Here is a 17,675-nt window from a genome sequence, read left to right on the forward strand (position 1 = left end):
CTATTGAAAGCCAAGATCAGCGGATCCAACAATTGGAATCAGGTGTGGCTCCTGCTAGATTGGAACGAAAAGCTGAAGATTGGACAACGCTGCTTAAGACCAATCAGCATATAGACATTTTTGCTTATTACATATAAAACATTGACTATATAGATGGCTGATTGCGGAAAATGTACACCTCTCATCACAGTTTGCATGCTAGCTTGTCGCTAACAAAAGACAGACACGGAGAGACGGCATTTTCTAACATTTTCGCCCCTGTTCACGGGTCAAACGTGCCCTGTTGGATAATGCTGTGTTTACAAACAGCAAAGAAGCACTAAGAATTCAAGTGGGAAGCAGAAAGAGTTGTGGGAGGCCTGCAGAGAAGCCTATGGCACATTCTGTTGACCCATTTACTTTCAGGTAGGTGATTCCTTCCTTTTGTGCCAACTACCATAAAGTAGCTCCAGAAGCTCCGAGTTACAATCCGTGCATTGGCCAGGAATCAAACGCAGGTCAACTACTTGGAAGGCAGCTATGCTCACCTCTATACCACCAATGCCATGCTAGGCAATTCAACTCTGCTGAACAAAAGTTTAAGTATGTGCTCTTCTCATCAGCAGACCATAGGCAAGAGCCGAAGCGCAGCTCTGTCATGGTTTCTGTAGTGTGGTGGTTATCACGTTTGCCTAACACTCATCACTGTAGGATCAGCTCCTCCAGGAACAGCCGGAAAGCGACACCTTGGACAGAGCAGATTTCCTTCTTTTGTGCTTTTGTAGCAAAGCAGTTAACATTTGCTTACAAAATGAAAGGGAGTCTCTGGTTTTCCACAGAAAGTGGAAGCCTGGCTCTTTCGTTGCTCAATAAGACTCTGTGCGTGACTGGAAAATTTTCCATAAAGTACTGGTCGCCAAGTTCACCTATCAGCAAGAGGTCTACGCCCGAAAAAGGCTGGGAGCGGTTTCCCTTCCATTGAGCTTTTGTAGCAAGGCAGATAACAGCTGCTTGCAATATCACGGGCAATCTCTGCTTTTCCACTGAATGTGGAAGCCTGGCTCTTTCCTTCATCAAGAAGACAAGAGTACTGATGCGCTTGACACGAGGTAGCGACTTGTAATTCCCCACCTCCAAGCCGGAAAACGCAATGCAAACGCACCCTCAACTTGAAATCGCCATTCGTCAACAGTGGGAAGTCTTCTCATCTACCAGTTCCTTCCCTGTTCACCGAGTGACGTCGAGTCGGCATGACGGATTCAGAACTCACAAAGTGGCACTGACCTCGGTCTTTATTTGCTTTAGATAAGGGTTGTCCAGTCTTCTCCAGAATGGGCCAGAGTGGTTGCAGGTTGTCATTCTAACCAAGCAGAAGCCAAACTTTAGTCTATTGAAAGCCAAGATCAGCGGATCCAACAATTGGAATCAGGTGTGGCTCCTGCTAGATTGGAACGAAAAACTGAAGATTGGACAACGCTGCTTACGACCAATCAGCATATAGACATATTTGCTTATCAAATATAAAACATTGACTATATAGATGGCTGATTGTGGAAAATGTACACCTCTCATCACAGTTTGCATGCTAGCTTGTCGCTAACAAAAGACAGACACGGAGAGACGGCATTTTCTAACATTTTCGCCCCTGTTCACGGGTCAAACGTGCCCTGTTGGATAATGCTGTGTTTACAAACAGCAAAGAAGCACTAAGAATTCAAGTGGGAAGCAGAAAGAGTTGTGGGAGGCCTGCAGAGAAGCCTATGGCACATTCTGTTGACCCATTTACTTTCAGGTAGGTGATTCCTTCCTTTTGTGCCAACTACCATAAAGTAGCTCCAGAAGCTCCGAGTTACAATCCGTGCATTGGCCAGGAATCAAACGCAGGTCAACTACTTGGAAGGCAGCTATGCTCACCTCTATACCACCAATGCCATGCTAGGCAATTCAACTCTGCTGAACAAAAGTTTAAGTATGTGCTCTTCTCATCAGCAGACCATAGGCAAGAGCCGAAGCGCAGCTCTGTCATGGTTTCTGTAGTGTGGTGGTTATCACGTTTGCCTAACACTCATCACTGTAGGATCAGCTCCTCCAGGAACAGCCGGAAAGCGACACCTTGGACAGAGCAGATTTCCTTCTTTTGTGCTTTTGTAGCAAAGCAGTTAACATTTGCTTACAAAATGAAAGGGAGTCTCTGGTTTTCCACAGAAAGTGGAAGCCTGGCTCTTTCGTTGCTCAATAAGACTCTGTGCGTGACTGGAAAATTTTCCATAAAGTACTGGTCGCCAAGTTCACCTATCAGCAAGAGGTCTACGCCCGAAAAAGGCTGGGAGCGGTTTCCCTTCCATTGAGCTTTTGTAGCAAGGCAGATAACAGCTGCTTGCAAAATCACGGGCAGTCTCTGCTTTTCCACTGAATGTGGAAGCCTGGCTCTTTCCTTCATCAAGAAGACAAGAGTAATGATGCGCTTGACAAGAGGTTGCGACTTGTAATTCCCCACCTCCAAGCGGGAAAACGCAAAACAAACGCACCCTCAACTTGAAATCGCCATTCGTCAACAGTGGGAAGTCTTCTCATCTACCAGTTCCTTCCCTGTTCATCGAGTGACGTCGAGTCGGCATGACGGATTCAGAACTCACAAAGTGGCACTGACCTCGGTCTTTATTTGCTTTAGATCAGGGTTGTCCAGTCTTCTCCAGAATGGGCCAGTGTGGTTGCAGGTTGTCATTCTAACCAAGCAGAAGCCACACTTTAGTCTATTGAAAGCCAAGATCAGCGGATCCAACAATTGGAATCAGGTGTGGCTCCTGCTAGATTGGAACGAAAAGCTGAAGATTGGACAACGCTGCTTAAGACCAATCAGCATATAGACATTTTTGCTTATTACATATAAAACATTGACTATATAGATGGCTGATTGCGGAAAATGTACACCTCTCATCACAGTTTGCATGCTAGCTTGTCGCTAACAAAAGACAGACACAGAGAGACGGCATTTTCTAACATTTTCGCCCCTGTTCACGGGTCTAACGTGCCCTGTTGGATAATGCTGTGTTTACAAACAGCAAAGAAGCACTAAGAATTCAAGTGGGAAGCAGAAAGAGTTGTGGGAGGCCTGCAGAAAAGCCTATGGCACATTCTGTTGACCCATTTACTTTCAGGTAGGTGATTCCTTCCTTTTGTGCCAACTACCATAAAGTAGCTCCAGAAGCTCCGAGTTACAATCCGTGCATTGGCCAGGAATCAAACGCAGGTCAACTACTTGGAAGGCAGCTATGCTCACCTCTATACCACCAATGCCATGCTAGGCAATTCAACTCTGCTGAACAAAAGTTTAAGTATGTGCTCTTCTCATCAGCAGACTGTAGGCAAGAGCCGACTCACACCTTTGTCATGGTTTCTGTAGTGTAGTGGTTATCACGTTTGCCTAACATGCAAAAGGTCCCTGGTTCGAGACTGGGCAGAAACAAGCTCGCAATTTTGAACTTTGCTTTAATAACTGACCGGTTGTCATCACTGTAGGATCAGGTCCTCCAGGAACAGCTGCAAAGCGACACCTTGGACAGAGCAGATTTCCTTCTTTTGTGCTTTTGTAGCAAAGCAGTTAACATTTGCTTACAAAATGAAAGGGAGTCTCTGGTTTTCCACAGAAAGTGGAAGCCTGGCTCTTTCGTTGCGCAATAAGACTCTGTGCGTGACTGGAAAATTTTCCATAAAGTACTGGTCGCCAAGTTCACCTATCAGCAAGAGGTCTACGCCCGAAAAAGGCTGGGAGCGGTTTCCCTTCCATTGAGCTTTTGTAGCAAGGCAGATAACAGCTGCTTGCAATATCACGGGCAATCTCTGCTTTTCCACTGAATGTGGAAGCCTGGCTCTTTCCTTCATCAAGAAGACAAGAGTACTGATGCGCTTGACACGAGGTAGCGACTTGTAATTCCCCACCTCCAAGCCGGAAAACGCAATGCAAACGCACCCTCAACTTGAAATCGCCATTCGTCAACAGTGGGAAGTCTTCTCATCTACCAGTTCCTTCCCTGTTCACCGAGTGACGTCGAGTCGGCATGACGGATTCAGAACTCACAAAGTGGCACTGACCTCGGTCTTTATTTGCTTTAGATAAGGGTTGTCCAGTCTTCTCCAGAATGGGCCAGAGTGGTTGCAGGTTGTCATTCTAACCAAGCAGAAGCCAAACTTTAGTCTATTGAAAGCCAAGATCAGCGGATCCAACAATTGGAATCAGGTGTGCCTCCTGCTAGATTGGAACGAAAAGCTGAAGATTGGACAACGCTGCTTAAGACCAATCAGCATATAGACATATTTGCTTATTAAATATAAAACATTGACTATATAGATGGCTGATTGTGGAAAATGTACACCTCTCATCACAGTTTGCATGCTAGCTTGTCGCTAACAAAAGACAGACACGGAGAGACGGCATTTTCTAACATTTTCGCCCCTGTTCACGGGTCAAACGTGCCCTGTTGGATAATGCTGTGTTTACAAACAGCAAAGAAGCACTAAGAATTCAAGTGGGAAGCAGAAAGAGTTGTGGGAGGCCTGCAGAGAAGCCTATGGCACATTCTGTTGACCCATTTACTTTCAGGTAGGTGATTCCTTCCTTTTGTGCCAACTACCATAAAGTAGCTCCAGAAGCTCCGAGTTACAATCCGTGCATTGGCCAGGAATCAAACGCAGGTCAACTACTTGGAAGGCAGCTATGCTCACCTCTATACCACCAATGCCATGCTAGGCAATTCAACTCTGCTGAACAAAAGTTTAAGTATGTGCTCTTCTCATCAGCAGACCATAGGCAAGAGCCGAAGCACAGCTCTGTCATGGTTTCTGTAGTGTGGTGGTTATCACGTTTGCCTAAAACACTCATCACTGTAGGATCAGGTCCTCCAGGAACAGCCGCAAAGCGACACCTTGGACAGAGCAGATTTCCTTCTTTTGTGCTTTCGTAGCAAAGCAGTTAACATTTGCTTACAAAATGAAAGGGAGTCTCTGGTTTTCCACAGAAAATGGAAGCCTGGCTCTTTCGTTGCTCAATAAGACTCTGTGCGTGACTGGAAAATTTTCCATAAAGTACTGGTCGCCAAGTTCACCTATCAGCAAGAGGTCTACGCCCGAAAAAGGCTGGGAGCGGTTTCCCTTCCATTGAGCTTTTGTAGCAAGGCAGATAACAGCTGCTTGCAATATCACGGGCAATCTCTGCTTTTCCACTGAATGTGGAAGCCTGGCTCTTTCCTTCATCAAGAAGACAAGAGTACTGATGCGCTTGACACGAGGTAGCGACTTGTAATTCCCCACCTCCAAGCCGGAAAACGCAATGCAAACGCACCCTCAACTTGAAATCGCCATTCGTCAACAGTGGGAAGTCTTCTCATCTACCAGTTCCTTCCCTGTTCACCGAGTGACGTCGAGTCGGCATGACGGATTCAGAACTCACAAAGTGGCACTGACCTCGGTCTTTATTTGCTTTAGATAAGGGTTGTCCAGTCTTCTCCAGAATGGGCCAGAGTGGTTGCAGGTTGTCATTCTAACCAAGCAGAAGCCAAACTTTAGTCTATTGAAAGCCAAGATCAGCGGATCCAACAATTGGAATCAGGTGTGGCTCCTGCTAGATTGGAACGAAAAGCTGAAGATTGGACAACGCTGCTTAAGACCAATCAGCATATAGACATTTTTGCTTGTTAAATATAAAACATTGACTATATAGATGGCTGATTGCGGAAAATGTACACCTCTCATCACAGTTTGCATGCTAGCTTGTCGCTAACAAAAGACAGACACGGAGAGACGGCATTTTCTAACATTTTCGCCCCTGTTCACGGGTTAAACGTGCCCTGTTGGATAATGCTGTGTTTACAAACAGCAAAGAAGCACTAAGAATTCAAGTTGGAAGCAGAAAGAGTTGTGGGAGGCCTGCAGAGAAGCCTATGGCACATTCTCTTGACCCATTAATTTTTAGGTAGGTGATTCCTTCTTTTTGTGCCAACTACCATAAAGCAGCTCCAGAGGGTCCGAGTTACAATCCGTGCATTGGCCGGGAATCGAACCCGGGTCAACTGCTTGGAAGGCAGCTATGCTCACCTCTATACCACCAATGCCATGCTAGGCAATTCAACTCTGCTGAACAAAAGTTTAAGTATGTGCTCTTCTCATCAGCAGACCATAGGCAAGAGCCGAAGCACAGCTCTGTCATGGTTTCTGTAGTGTGGTGGTTATCACGTTTGCCTAACATGCAAAAGGTCCCTGGTTCGAGACCGGGCAGAAACAAGCTAGCAATTTTGAACTTTGCTTTAATAACTGACTGGTTGTCATCACTGTAGGATCAGCTCCTCCAGGAACAGCCGGAAAGCGACACCTTGGACAGAGCAGATTTCCTTCTTTTGTGCTTTTGTAGCAAAGCAGTTAACATTTGCTTACAAAATGAAAGGGAGTCTCTGGTTTTCCACAGAAAGTGGAAGCCTGGCTCTTTCGTTGCTCAATAAGACTCTGTGCGTGACTGGAAAATTTTCCATAAAGTACTGGTCGCCAAGTTCACCTATCAGCAAGAGGTCTACGCCCGAAAAAGGCTGGGAGCGGTTTCCCTTCCATTGAGCTTTTGTAGCAAGGCAGATAACAGCTGCTTGCAATATCACGGGCAATCTCTGCTTTTCCACTGAATGTGGAAGCCTGGCTCTTTCCTTCATCAAGAAGACAAGAGTAATGATGCGCTTGAGAAGAGGTTGCGACTTGTAATTCCCCACCTCCAAGCGGGAAAACGCAAAGCAAACGCACCCTCAACTTGAAATCGCCATTCGTCTTCAGTGGGAAGTCTTCTCATCTACCAGTTCCTTCCCTGTTCATCGAGTGACGTCGAGTCGGCATGACGGATTCAGAACTCACAAAGTGGCTCTGACCTCGGTCTTTATTTGCATTAGATAAGGGTTGTCCAGTCTTCTCCAGATTGGGCTAGTGTCTTTGCAGGTTGTCATTCTAACCAAGCAGAAGCCACACTTTAGTCTATTGAAAGCCAAGATCAGCGGATCCAACAATTGGAATCAGGTGTGCCTCCTGCTAGATTGGAACGAAAAGCTGAAGATTGGACAACGCTGCTTAAGACCAATCAGCATATAGACATATTTGCTTATTAAATATAAAACATTGACTATATAGATGGCTGATTGTGGAAAATGTACACCTCTCATCACAGTTTGCATGCTAGCTTGTCGCTAACAAAAGACAGACACGGAGAGACGGCATTTTCTAACATTTTCGCCCCTGTTCACGGGTCAAACGTGCCCTGTTGGATAATGCTGTGTTTACAAACAGCAAAGAAGCACTAAGAATTCAAGTTGGAAGCAGAAAGAGTTGTGGGAGGCCTGCAGAGAAGCCTATGGCACATTCTCTTGACCCATTAATTTTTAGGTAGGTGATTCCTTCTTTTTGTGCCAACTACCATAAAGCAGCTCCAGAGGCTCCGAGTTAGAATCCGTGCATTGGCCGGGAATCGAACCCAGGTCAACTGCTTGGAAGGCAGCTATGCTCACCTCTATACCACCAATGCCATGCTAGGCAATTCAACTCTGCTGAACAAAAGTTTAAGTATGTGCTCTTCTCATCAGCAGACCATAGGCAAGAGCCGAAGCGCAGCTCTGTCATGGTTTTTGTAGTGTGGTGGTTATCACGTTTGCCTAACACTCATCACTGTAGGATCAGGTCCTATAGGATCTCAACTCAACACTGTAGGATCAGATAAAGTAGTGTGATGAGATTTTTAATTACCTTACCTTAACAGCAATTTTTAATTACCTTAATTAAAGTCAAGTTACTTGAAGTAAGCACTAATCGAATTAAGACATGTCGAGTACTCCTGTTTTAGTCGCATTATCAACGTGTATTACAGACATGTAAACACCTGAATCACATTATTAACGTTGTGTAAGTTTTCACCACATTTTGCGACAGGACACGTACACACACGGCAGTGCTCAACATTTTACGGCGAACAAGAGAGCACCGCTGCATCCCAAACCGCATACTTGCCTACTATAGGCCTGTAGTTAGGAAAATACATCTATCTCGGCTACTATAGAGACGCTAAGTACACGGTTTGGGATGCAGCTCACGGCTTCAAGCAGTTGTCTATTTGCACGTACAGCATGACAAATAAATAACTGCGTTAAAGCGTTCATAAAAAAAATAAATAAAAACACCCAAAACTGTATACTATACCATAACGAGGACGAACTGTATGTTGATACGTGAAATTCTGGAGGGACATCGGACGGTGTGGCGCGGTGACACCTTAATCACGTTATTATCTTACTCAGAGTAAGGTCAATAATTAGATTACTGCTGTCCATGTAAACATAGTCAGTGTTGCGCAGCAGTAGTGTAGTAAAACTGAGAGTTGAATTACTTCACAAACAGTGATGGTAACACCTCATTGCTGAGAAATATAATGTAACTTTTCACCAGCAAAGTTGTTTTTTTTGTTAAAGTTGCAGACAGCACCGGCAAGAAGTGTCTGTGTGTATGAATGTGTGTTAACGAATGTCTCTGTATGCTCGAGTGTATGTGCGTGTGTGTGTTTGTGTGTGCATGTAGGCTGCGCGTTGATTTAGAAATGCTCACAGTGATAAAACTGACTGGAACTACCTGTGCAATAAACGGTTATAATGCACACCTTCCAGCCATTCAGAATCCAATATTCACACTGACCATGGTATAAACGTAATTAATGCTTAAGATTCATAATAACCTTACGATATGTATTGCTTTCTTCCAATGTTCATAGAAACCTCTTCACGGCTAAAGCTGCAGAGATGGAGGTTGAGGGGACCATGAAGAGGTGGCTCCAGCTGGCATCAGATTGAGAGTGCGGGCGCAAGAGAAGACTTTTGAAAACTTTTGCAAAAAGAAGGTATTTAGAGTGTTTTAACTGTGGTGTCTTTGTTAATTTGTTAAAATGTTCATATTATAGTCTATTTTTGATTGTTTATAAAAGTCCTTGCTGTTTTTAAGTGGTTGAAATTGTGTGTGTGTGTGTGTGTGTGTGTGTGTGTGTGTGTGTGTGTGTGTGTGTGTGTGTGTGTGTGTGTGTGTGTGTGTGTGTGTGTGTGTGTGTGTGTGTGTGTGTGTGTGTGTGTGTGTGTGTGTGTGTGTGTGTGTGTGTGTGTGTGTGTGTGTGTTGGTAGCTGGGTGGCTATACAGTTGCGATCGGAAGTTTACATACCCCTTGCAGAATCTACAAAATCTTAATACTCTTAACAAAATAAGATTGATCATAAAAATCCTAAGTTTCTTATTTAGTACCGCCATGAATAAGCTATTTCACATAACAGATGTTTACATATAGTCCACAAGATAATAGCTGAATTAATCAAAATTACCCCCATTCAAAAGTTTACACACGTTTGCTTCTTAATACTGTGTGTCGTTACCTGAATGATCCACGACTCTTTTTATGTGTTATGATAGTTGTTCATGAGTCCCTTGTTTGTCCTGAGCAGTTAAACTGCCCACTGTTCTTCAGAAAAATCCTCCAGGTCCTTCACATACTTTGCTTTTCCTGCATATTTTAGCCCTTTCCAGTAGCGGTTATATGATGTTCCGATCCATCTTTTCACACTGAGGACAATTGAAGGACTCGTACACGACTATTCCAAAAGGTGCAAACATTCACTAATGCTCAAGAAGGTAACAGCATGCATTAAGAGCCTGGCTGTAAACGTTGTAAACAGGATGATCATGTCATTTTTTTTGTCTTCTGGGATACTTCTTCTATGCTGTATTAACCATCTTTCTGTAATAAACCTTTTTCACCTCAGAGGACGAGTCTGCAAGTGTTGTCTAATTTCCACGACACAACTCAGTTTTTAGATTTTTTTATTTTATTTTTAAGAAAAATAATTAAAATTCAATAACCTTTTGACTGTATGAGGTACCGGTAAATAAGCAAAAACATAGTACTACTTTCATAAAATGTCATGTGCAGCTTGATGCTAATTATAGTAATGTATAGTAATTCTGAGTCTTGAACAGTAAACTCTCAAGTGTCATTGTCATGTCACAGCAAACCAGCGACTCCGTTTCTCAGAATGCACCTCAGACTACAAACATGGCAAACACAAACTACAACTCCAAACCAACACACCGACATTGTTAACCTTCTCCAGAATACTAATCAGACAAACCTGTTACCAATGAACCCACTACATTAGAGAAGGAAATACTGGATGTGAAGTGTATTAGCGCTAATGTGTGTGTGAATAGACTATCAGTTTAGATACTGACTCTGAAAACTACTAACATGCAGTGCTTTCTTGGGGTGGTGATGAACATCACCTTTTTTCTTCTCTCCTACCCTCACTTTCCTAAATATTCCATTGAGAAGAAAAAAACAGTTTTTTCTGAACAGTTAATAAAGCTGAGGCTCGAAGGCAAGTCGCTGGCATAGAAAGTCTGCTGTTACCACTGCAAGTACCAGAAGTCACTGACTGCAAAACTGTGTTTACAAGGAGAGTCACTGCAGTCATCAAAGTAGATGGGATAGAGATCTGCTGGGCTAGCAGTGTGGATGAAAGGGCTCTTTCTTCATTTTGTGCTTATTTTGTCTTCTGTTCAACATATCCATCTCATTTGAAGAACACTCTGATTTCTCTTCAGCAATATGTTTTGAAACTTACTGTGGATGGTGACAAGCCTCTACCTACTCCAGTTACCAGAGTAATCAACCTCTTACAGTAATATCTGCCAAAAATTCCTCGCCTATTCTGGTGTCCTAAATGCTCTCAGAGAACGATTGTCAAATTAATCCAGCACATTGGTCTCAATCATGCACATGAGGCAAATTTTTCAATAACTTTTGGTCTTAATGACTGTCAGAGGACCTTTTCAAAGTATGAGTCCTTTAGATGTCATATTTACCAAAAGCATAAACACACTGTGTTACAACGGACTATGGCTGATGATCCTCAGCATCTGCTTGAGGAAGTTGAGGAAGAATGTTATAATGACGATGGTACTTTTGAAGTTTGCAATCCCCTCGGGTCTAAACGTAACAAGCAAAAACTGTGTGCAATCTACTATACAGTTGGAAATATGGGTACAAAGTATTGCTCTCAGTTAAAACATTCATTTAGCTTTACTTCCTTTTGTTATCATTATTATTCATACTGTGTGAAATGTGAGGATGAGTGGACTGTCCTCTCACCAGATGAGGAGGTTGATTACCAGGCACTAGATATATATACAATGTTGTTGACAATTTACTTATTAGCACTAGGTATTCTTGCTGAAGACAAAACAGCCCCACTTTATATTGATTTTACTCTTCACCCTTTAATCTATCTTTCTTCTTCTCATTATTATTATTATTATTATTATTATTATTATTATTAGAGTAGTAGCCTAGTAGTATTCATCTTAGCATAGGATTAGGAAGTGATTTCTAAAAACTGTCAATCACACCTTCATGCTAAATCTGTACATGATGTCAATGGTTCACTGCTCCTCTCTTAAAGTCGAGGGACCCTCGACTTTAAGTCTTTTTATTGCAAAAGCGGCTGCAAAAATAATTTTGTGCAGATGGAAAAAAACGTATTAGGCTAAGCAAATGGCCTGAGTTTTTTTTTTCCTAGCAGTTTTTGTTATGTATATGTATTTCATCAGCGCTGCTACGAGTTTCTTCCCCCCCTCCCCCGGTAACAATAATATAGCCTTATTCTGTTTACTCAGAAAGACTATAACTTTATTTTCAGTTCCTCTCCTTAACTTCAGTCACTTCCTCACTGAAACCTATAATCAGAATAACTCCAAAGCTCAGGTCTAAGCCTAAGTCTCCACTCTAAATCATGTGTCTAGAACACAGGCTCTGAACTCTTATCTAACACATTTGGTGTTTTATCTGCTCTAAAGCACCCACCTCAGCTCGTGCAGGCCGCTTAATTAGCTGATGACTTGAACCAGGTGAGTTTGGTGAAGGTTCTAATTGAACATCCTCAGGAGTGTAAAGAAGCCTCTCTCTAATATCTTTCTCACCGGTTCAACTCCAACTTCATCACCACCCCAAGAAAGCACTGCATGTTAGTAGTGTTCAGGTTCAGTATCTAAACTGATAGTCTATTCACACGTACTACACTTCACATTCAGTATTTCCTTCTCTAATCTAGTGGGTTCATAATAAAACTGCCATACTTAATCATGAGCACCAAAAGTCATGTTTATTCTCATCACTGCTCCTGTGTAACTTAATAGGTTCCGTAGGAGGCCTCAACTATTTCACTCAAGAATATCCACAAATAGGGAAGAAGATTACAGAGATAAATGTAATGTTTACATTAAATCAACGATTATCAAGAGAGAGAAAGAAAGTGAGTTCTAGACCTCTGACCTGTACATGATGTCATCAAAGATCTTATGGTTTACTGCTCCAATTTAATTGTGTGTGTGTGTGTGTGTGTGTGTGTGTGTGTTAGGGATGCACCGATGCCGATGACACTCAGGTGTCAGCCTGATACTGTGTTCATGTACTCGTACTTGTAAAACTACCCTGATACAACCGCACCGACACCACTTTATGACAACGTGACATAGCCTAACCTCTCGTCGTCACTTGAGTAGGTAGTCGGAAGAGGAGCAATGTCAGCAAATCGTCACACGCACGTAATGCGACACCGCTAGCTTTAGCCTCAGAGTCACCGACACTGACTTTCTTCAGTTTACTTTCTGTCAGCGTTATATTTTATTCGCAAAATGACCTCAGTCCTCATCAGACGGAGGAGAAATCATCACATGACTGAGGAAGAAAGTATGTGTCCTCTAAGTCAGGGATTAAACACCACCGAGAAGGTTTATAAACTTTATAAAGCGGAGTTTGTGGAGCACGGAAGCATGACAGTGATGCGGTCGCAAGCTGCTCAAAAGGTTTATTTTAATTTAAGTTTGTCATTATATGCTGTATTTGCATGCTTGCAGTGTAAATTCTGTCAGAAGTGATGTATTAGTAACGAGTCCTCGTTGCTGATCACGCGTGGTGTAGACGCGCTGATACAGAGTGTAGCGCGAGTAAGATCAGTAATGTCTAATTCAAACATTATGATCAAAAGTAAACAAGTAAAATAATGTCTAAAGACAATGAGCTAAATGTCTAAAGACAATGTATATATAATGTCTAAAGCCAAAGCTCCTCCGTTTACTTGTATTTGTTTACAGCGTGGTCTTTCCCTCATCAATATGGCGGACATGTTGACATGAATGCTTACGTGCGCATGCGCGTAGTATTTCTTTACAACGTGAACTCGCCAGCTACACACACACATTTTTGTCCTTTTTGTGTTTATTTCTTGAGAAATCGAAGAGAGAAGCTCGAATGTTAAGTGAATGTCCAATATAAACCCAACTTTACCTCGGTTTATCAGTTTATACATTAAAAACATTACAGAAATATAAAGTTATTTTAGCTGCTAAATTACTTAGCCACTTTTACACTCACTGTTGTTTATTTTAGTTGCTATAAGCAGGGAGCAAACAACGGATTTTAGGATAAAGTAAGGTTATAAATAGTGCCGCTAAAACAGAATTACAAATCTCTCCTCATGAGTTAAATAGTGCACTACATAGGGTGTAGACCGTCATTATTTCATCCCTAATGTAGTGCACTTAAACCGGAAATGACATCGATTTGGGATTCAGCCACACAGCTTCCGTTTAACTTACCTCGGGTTTAAAAACAGAACGTTTTATTTTTAATTCCTCAAACACAGACAAAATAACCAGCTTTTATGTTTAAACCGGATCTAACTGTAAAACTGTCAGAAATTATTTAATTTGGAGATGATTCGTTCGGTGTAATAACTCAACTGCTCGGGAGATACCCGCTGCAGCTTTTTCTTCTTCTGTGATTTCTACTGGTCGGAGACGCAGCTGTTAGGCGCGTTACCGCCACCGCGTGGACTGGAGGATATAGTTCCTGGTTGGAGGAAGCCTAACCTAACAAATTTACACCAATAATTTCCACTCATGGTTTTATTAGACCTATTTATTATTCCAGTGGAGTTTATGACCTCTTCATGAATGCCAGCAGTGAGTCGTTCACTGTGTCTTACCCAGATATACTGAGTGAAATACTGAGTCACCACAAGCTCAATCTCTAAATGTTTAACAGCACCAAAGCTTTCAATTCTGGTGACTTTGGGAGTATTTATTTATTTATATGATCATATAATGTAACAAAAATTAACATAAGCATGTGCTGCACAACATTTCATTAGTTTAATTTTACATTTGAATTTACTGTATTTGCTAAATTTTACTACGTAAACTTTTATAGGTATTAAAACTGGTTACTGTTTGGTTGATGACAAACTCCATATTTTTATACCTTGGAGCTCTGTGTTACCATGGTAATTTATGAACAATTACTAACAACATTAACTTCATCGATGCAAGTTTACATTATATTTGATACTTGACCATTGTTATGTCCTCAGTTTTATTTCTATTTGTACTATGTTCCATTCGTGTGTCTATGTCAGGGGAGGGATGGGTGTCTTGTCTCCTCCTCTTTTAAGCCCAGTCCACTGCAATGCATCATGTTCCGGCTTGCCATTGGACGATCACATCTTGTACATGCCTGCTCCCGCCTCGTGCTTTGGGATGAGTTGGCTGTACATTTCCGGACGTGTACTTAAGCCTCGTCAGTCTCCATCCCCGGGGCAGATCGGTGCCGTTACTTTGTACAGCAGATATTTGGTTACGTGTGTTGATTTCTCCTGTGTATGACCTTCTGCCTGTTCTTGACTTTGTTTCTGCTCTGCCCCTTTAAGTTCAATGATTCAGCTCCCAAACTGCTGGAAATGTGGGACCGGTTCTAACTCTTCACCAAGACTGCTTTATCCTGGAGAAGAGGTTTGAGGTGAGACTCCTGTCATACGCCAGTCCTGGTGAGTTTATTATAGTTAATGCTGTAAGAGAGAGAAGAACATCAGTGTAAACGCACATCAGCATAAACACACACACACACACACACACACACACATACTTTATTCAGTATGATACAGTAGAGTAAAGAGACAGTTAGTCAGTAACTCACTGTAGTGTCTACAGGTTACAGTGTGGATCCTTCAGTAGATCAGAGAGGAGCTTCACTCCTGATTTTCCTGGATTATTACCATTCAGATTCAGTTCTCTCAGGTGTGATGAGGAGTTTGACCTCGGAGCAGAAGCCAGAGCAGCACAACCTTCATCTGTAATCCTGCAGTTCCACATCCTGCAAGAAAGAAAACCTTCTCACACTTAACACACTCAGTTTTAGCTCTGAAAACATCAACTACACAAAATCTTTATATACACAACATTTACTCTCATCTCACACACACAACAATGACAATATCATATCACTACAATTACAATCACCACAGAGGGAAACTGTGTGTGTGTGTGTGTGTGTGTGTGTACCTCAGAATCTCCAGTGTGAGTGTCTGTGTGAGTGTGTGAGAGAGAGTGTGCGTGTGTGTGTGTGTGTGTGCATACCGCAGTATCTCCAGTGTGAGTGTGTGCGTGTGAGCGTACCTCAGTGTCTCCAGTGTGTGTGTGTGTGTGTGTGTGTGTGTGTGTGTGCGTGTGTGTGTGCGTGTACCTCAGTATCTCCAGTGTACAGTGTGTGTGTCTGTGTGTGGGTGTGTGTGTACCTCAGTATCTCCAGTGTACAGTGTGTGTGTGTGTGTGTGTGTGTGTGTACCTCAGTATCTCCTGCGTGTGTGTGTGTGTGTGTGTGTGTGTGTGTGTGTGTGTGTGCCTCTGTATCTCCAGTGGGTGTGTGTGTACCTCAGTATCTCCAGTGTGGGTGTGTGTGTACCTCAGTATCTCCAGTGTACAGTGAGTGTGTGTGAGTGTGTGTGTGTGTGTGTGTGTGTGTACCTCAGTATCTCCAGTGTACTGTGTATGTGTGTGTGTGTGTGTACCTCAGTATCTCCTGAGTGTGTGTGTGTGTGTGTGTGTGTACCTCAGTATCTCCTGTGTGTGTGTGTGTGTGTGTGTGTGTACCTCAGTATCCCCTGTGTGTGTGTGTGTGTGTGTGTGTGTACCTCAGTATCTCCTGTGTGTGTGTGTGTGTGTGTGTGTGTGTGTGTGTGTACCTCAGTATCCCCTGTGTGTGTGTGTGTGTGTGTGTGTACCTCAGTATCTCCTGTGTGTGTGTGTGTGTGTGTACCTCAGTATCTCCAGTGTACTGTGTGTGTGTGTGTGTGTGTACCTCAGTATCTCGTGTGTGTGTGTGTGTACCTCAGTATCTCATGTGTGTGTGTGTGTGTGTGTGTGTGTACCTCAGTATCTCGTGTGTGTGTGTACCTCAGTATCTCCTGTGTGTGTGTGTGTGTGTACCTCAGTATCTCGTGTGTGTGTGTTTGTACCTCAGTATCTCCTGTGTGTGTGTGTGTGTGTACCTCAGTATCTCCTGTGTGTGTGTGTGTGTGTGTGTACCTCAGTATCTCGTGTGTGTGTGTGTGTGTGTGTGTGTGTACCTCAGTATCTCCTGTGAGTGTGTGTGTGTGTGTGTGTACCTCAGTATCTCCTGTGTGTGTGCGTGTGTGTGTGTGTGTACCTCAGTATCTCGTGTGTGTGTGTGTGTGTGTGTGTGAGTGTGTGTACCTCAGTATCTCCTGTGTGTGTGTGTGTGTGTGTGTGTGTGTACCTCAGTATCTCCTGTGTGTGTGTGTATGTGTGTGTGTGTACCTCAGTATCTCCTCTGTGTGTGTGTGTGTGTACCTCAGTATCTCGTGTGTGTGTGTGTGTGTGTGTGTGTACCTCAGTATCTCGTGTGTGTGTGTGTGTGTGTACCTCAGTATCTCCTGTGTGTGTGTGTGTGTGTGTACCTCAGTATCTCGTGTGTGTGTGTGTACCTCAGTATCTCGTGTGTGTGTGTGTGTGTGTGTGTGTGTGTGTGTGTACCTCAGTATCTACTGTGTGTGTGTGTGTGTGTGTACCTCAGTATCTCGTGTGTGTGTACCTCAGTATCTCCTGTGAGTGTGTGTGTGTGTGTGTGTACCTCAGTATCTCCTGTGTGTGTGTGTGTGTGTGTGTACCTCAGTATCTCGTGTGTGTGTGTGTGTGTGTGTGTGTACCTCAGTAACTCCTGTGTGTGTGTGTGTGTGTGTGTGTGTGTGTACCTCAGTAACTCCTGTGTGTGTGTGTGTGTGTGTGTGTGTGTACCTCAGTAACTCCTGTGTGTGTGTGTGTGTGTGTACCTCAGTATCTCCTGTGTGTGTGTGTGTGTGTGTGTGTGTACCTCAGTATCTCCTGTGTGTGTGTGTGTGTGTACCTCAGTATCTCCTGTGTGTGTGTGTGTGTGTGTACCTCAGTATCTCGTGTGTGTGTGTGTGTGTGTGTGTGTGTGCACCTCAGTATCTCCTGTGTGTGTGTGTGTGTGTGTGTGTGTGTGTACCTCAGTATCTCCTGTGTGTGTGTGTATGTGTGTACCTCAGTATCTCCTGTATGTGTGTGTGTGTGTGTGTGTGTGTGTGTGTGTACCTCAGTATCTCCTGTGTGTGTGTGTGTGTACCTCAGTATCTCCTGTGTGTGTGTGTGTGTGTGTGTGTGTGTGTGTACCTCAGTATCTCCTGTGTGTGTGTGTGTGTGTGTGTGTGTGTACCTCAGTATCTCCAGTGTACTGTGTGTGTGTGTGTGTGTGTACCTCAGTATCTCGTGTGTGT

General features: G+C 43.2%; 4 non-coding genes across 4 annotated transcripts; 2 read left to right on the plus strand and 2 right to left on the minus strand.

Moving 5' to 3' along the window:
* Positions 1-3,372: 3,372 nt before the first annotated feature.
* Positions 3,373-3,445, plus strand: trnav-aac (transfer RNA valine (anticodon AAC)). Its single transcript has one exon. It is a non-coding gene; the product is annotated as a tRNA-Val (tRNA).
* Positions 3,446-6,014: 2,569 nt separating this feature from the next.
* On the minus strand, positions 6,015-6,086 carry trnag-ucc (transfer RNA glycine (anticodon UCC)). The gene has a single exon. It is a non-coding gene; the product is annotated as a tRNA-Gly (tRNA).
* A 96-nt stretch (positions 6,087-6,182) lies between these two features.
* Positions 6,183-6,255, plus strand: trnav-aac (transfer RNA valine (anticodon AAC)). Its single transcript has one exon. It is a non-coding gene; the product is annotated as a tRNA-Val (tRNA).
* Positions 6,256-7,456: 1,201 nt separating this feature from the next.
* On the minus strand, positions 7,457-7,528 carry trnag-ucc (transfer RNA glycine (anticodon UCC)). Its single transcript has one exon. It is a non-coding gene; the product is annotated as a tRNA-Gly (tRNA).
* Positions 7,529-17,675: the final 10,147 nt, after the last annotated feature.

The sequence above is a fragment of the Ictalurus punctatus genome, unplaced genomic scaffold, assembly GCF_001660625.3.
Source record: "Ictalurus punctatus breed USDA103 unplaced genomic scaffold, Coco_2.0 Super-Scaffold_100068, whole genome shotgun sequence".
NCBI classification, from domain to species: Eukaryota; Metazoa; Chordata; class Actinopteri; order Siluriformes; family Ictaluridae; genus Ictalurus; species Ictalurus punctatus.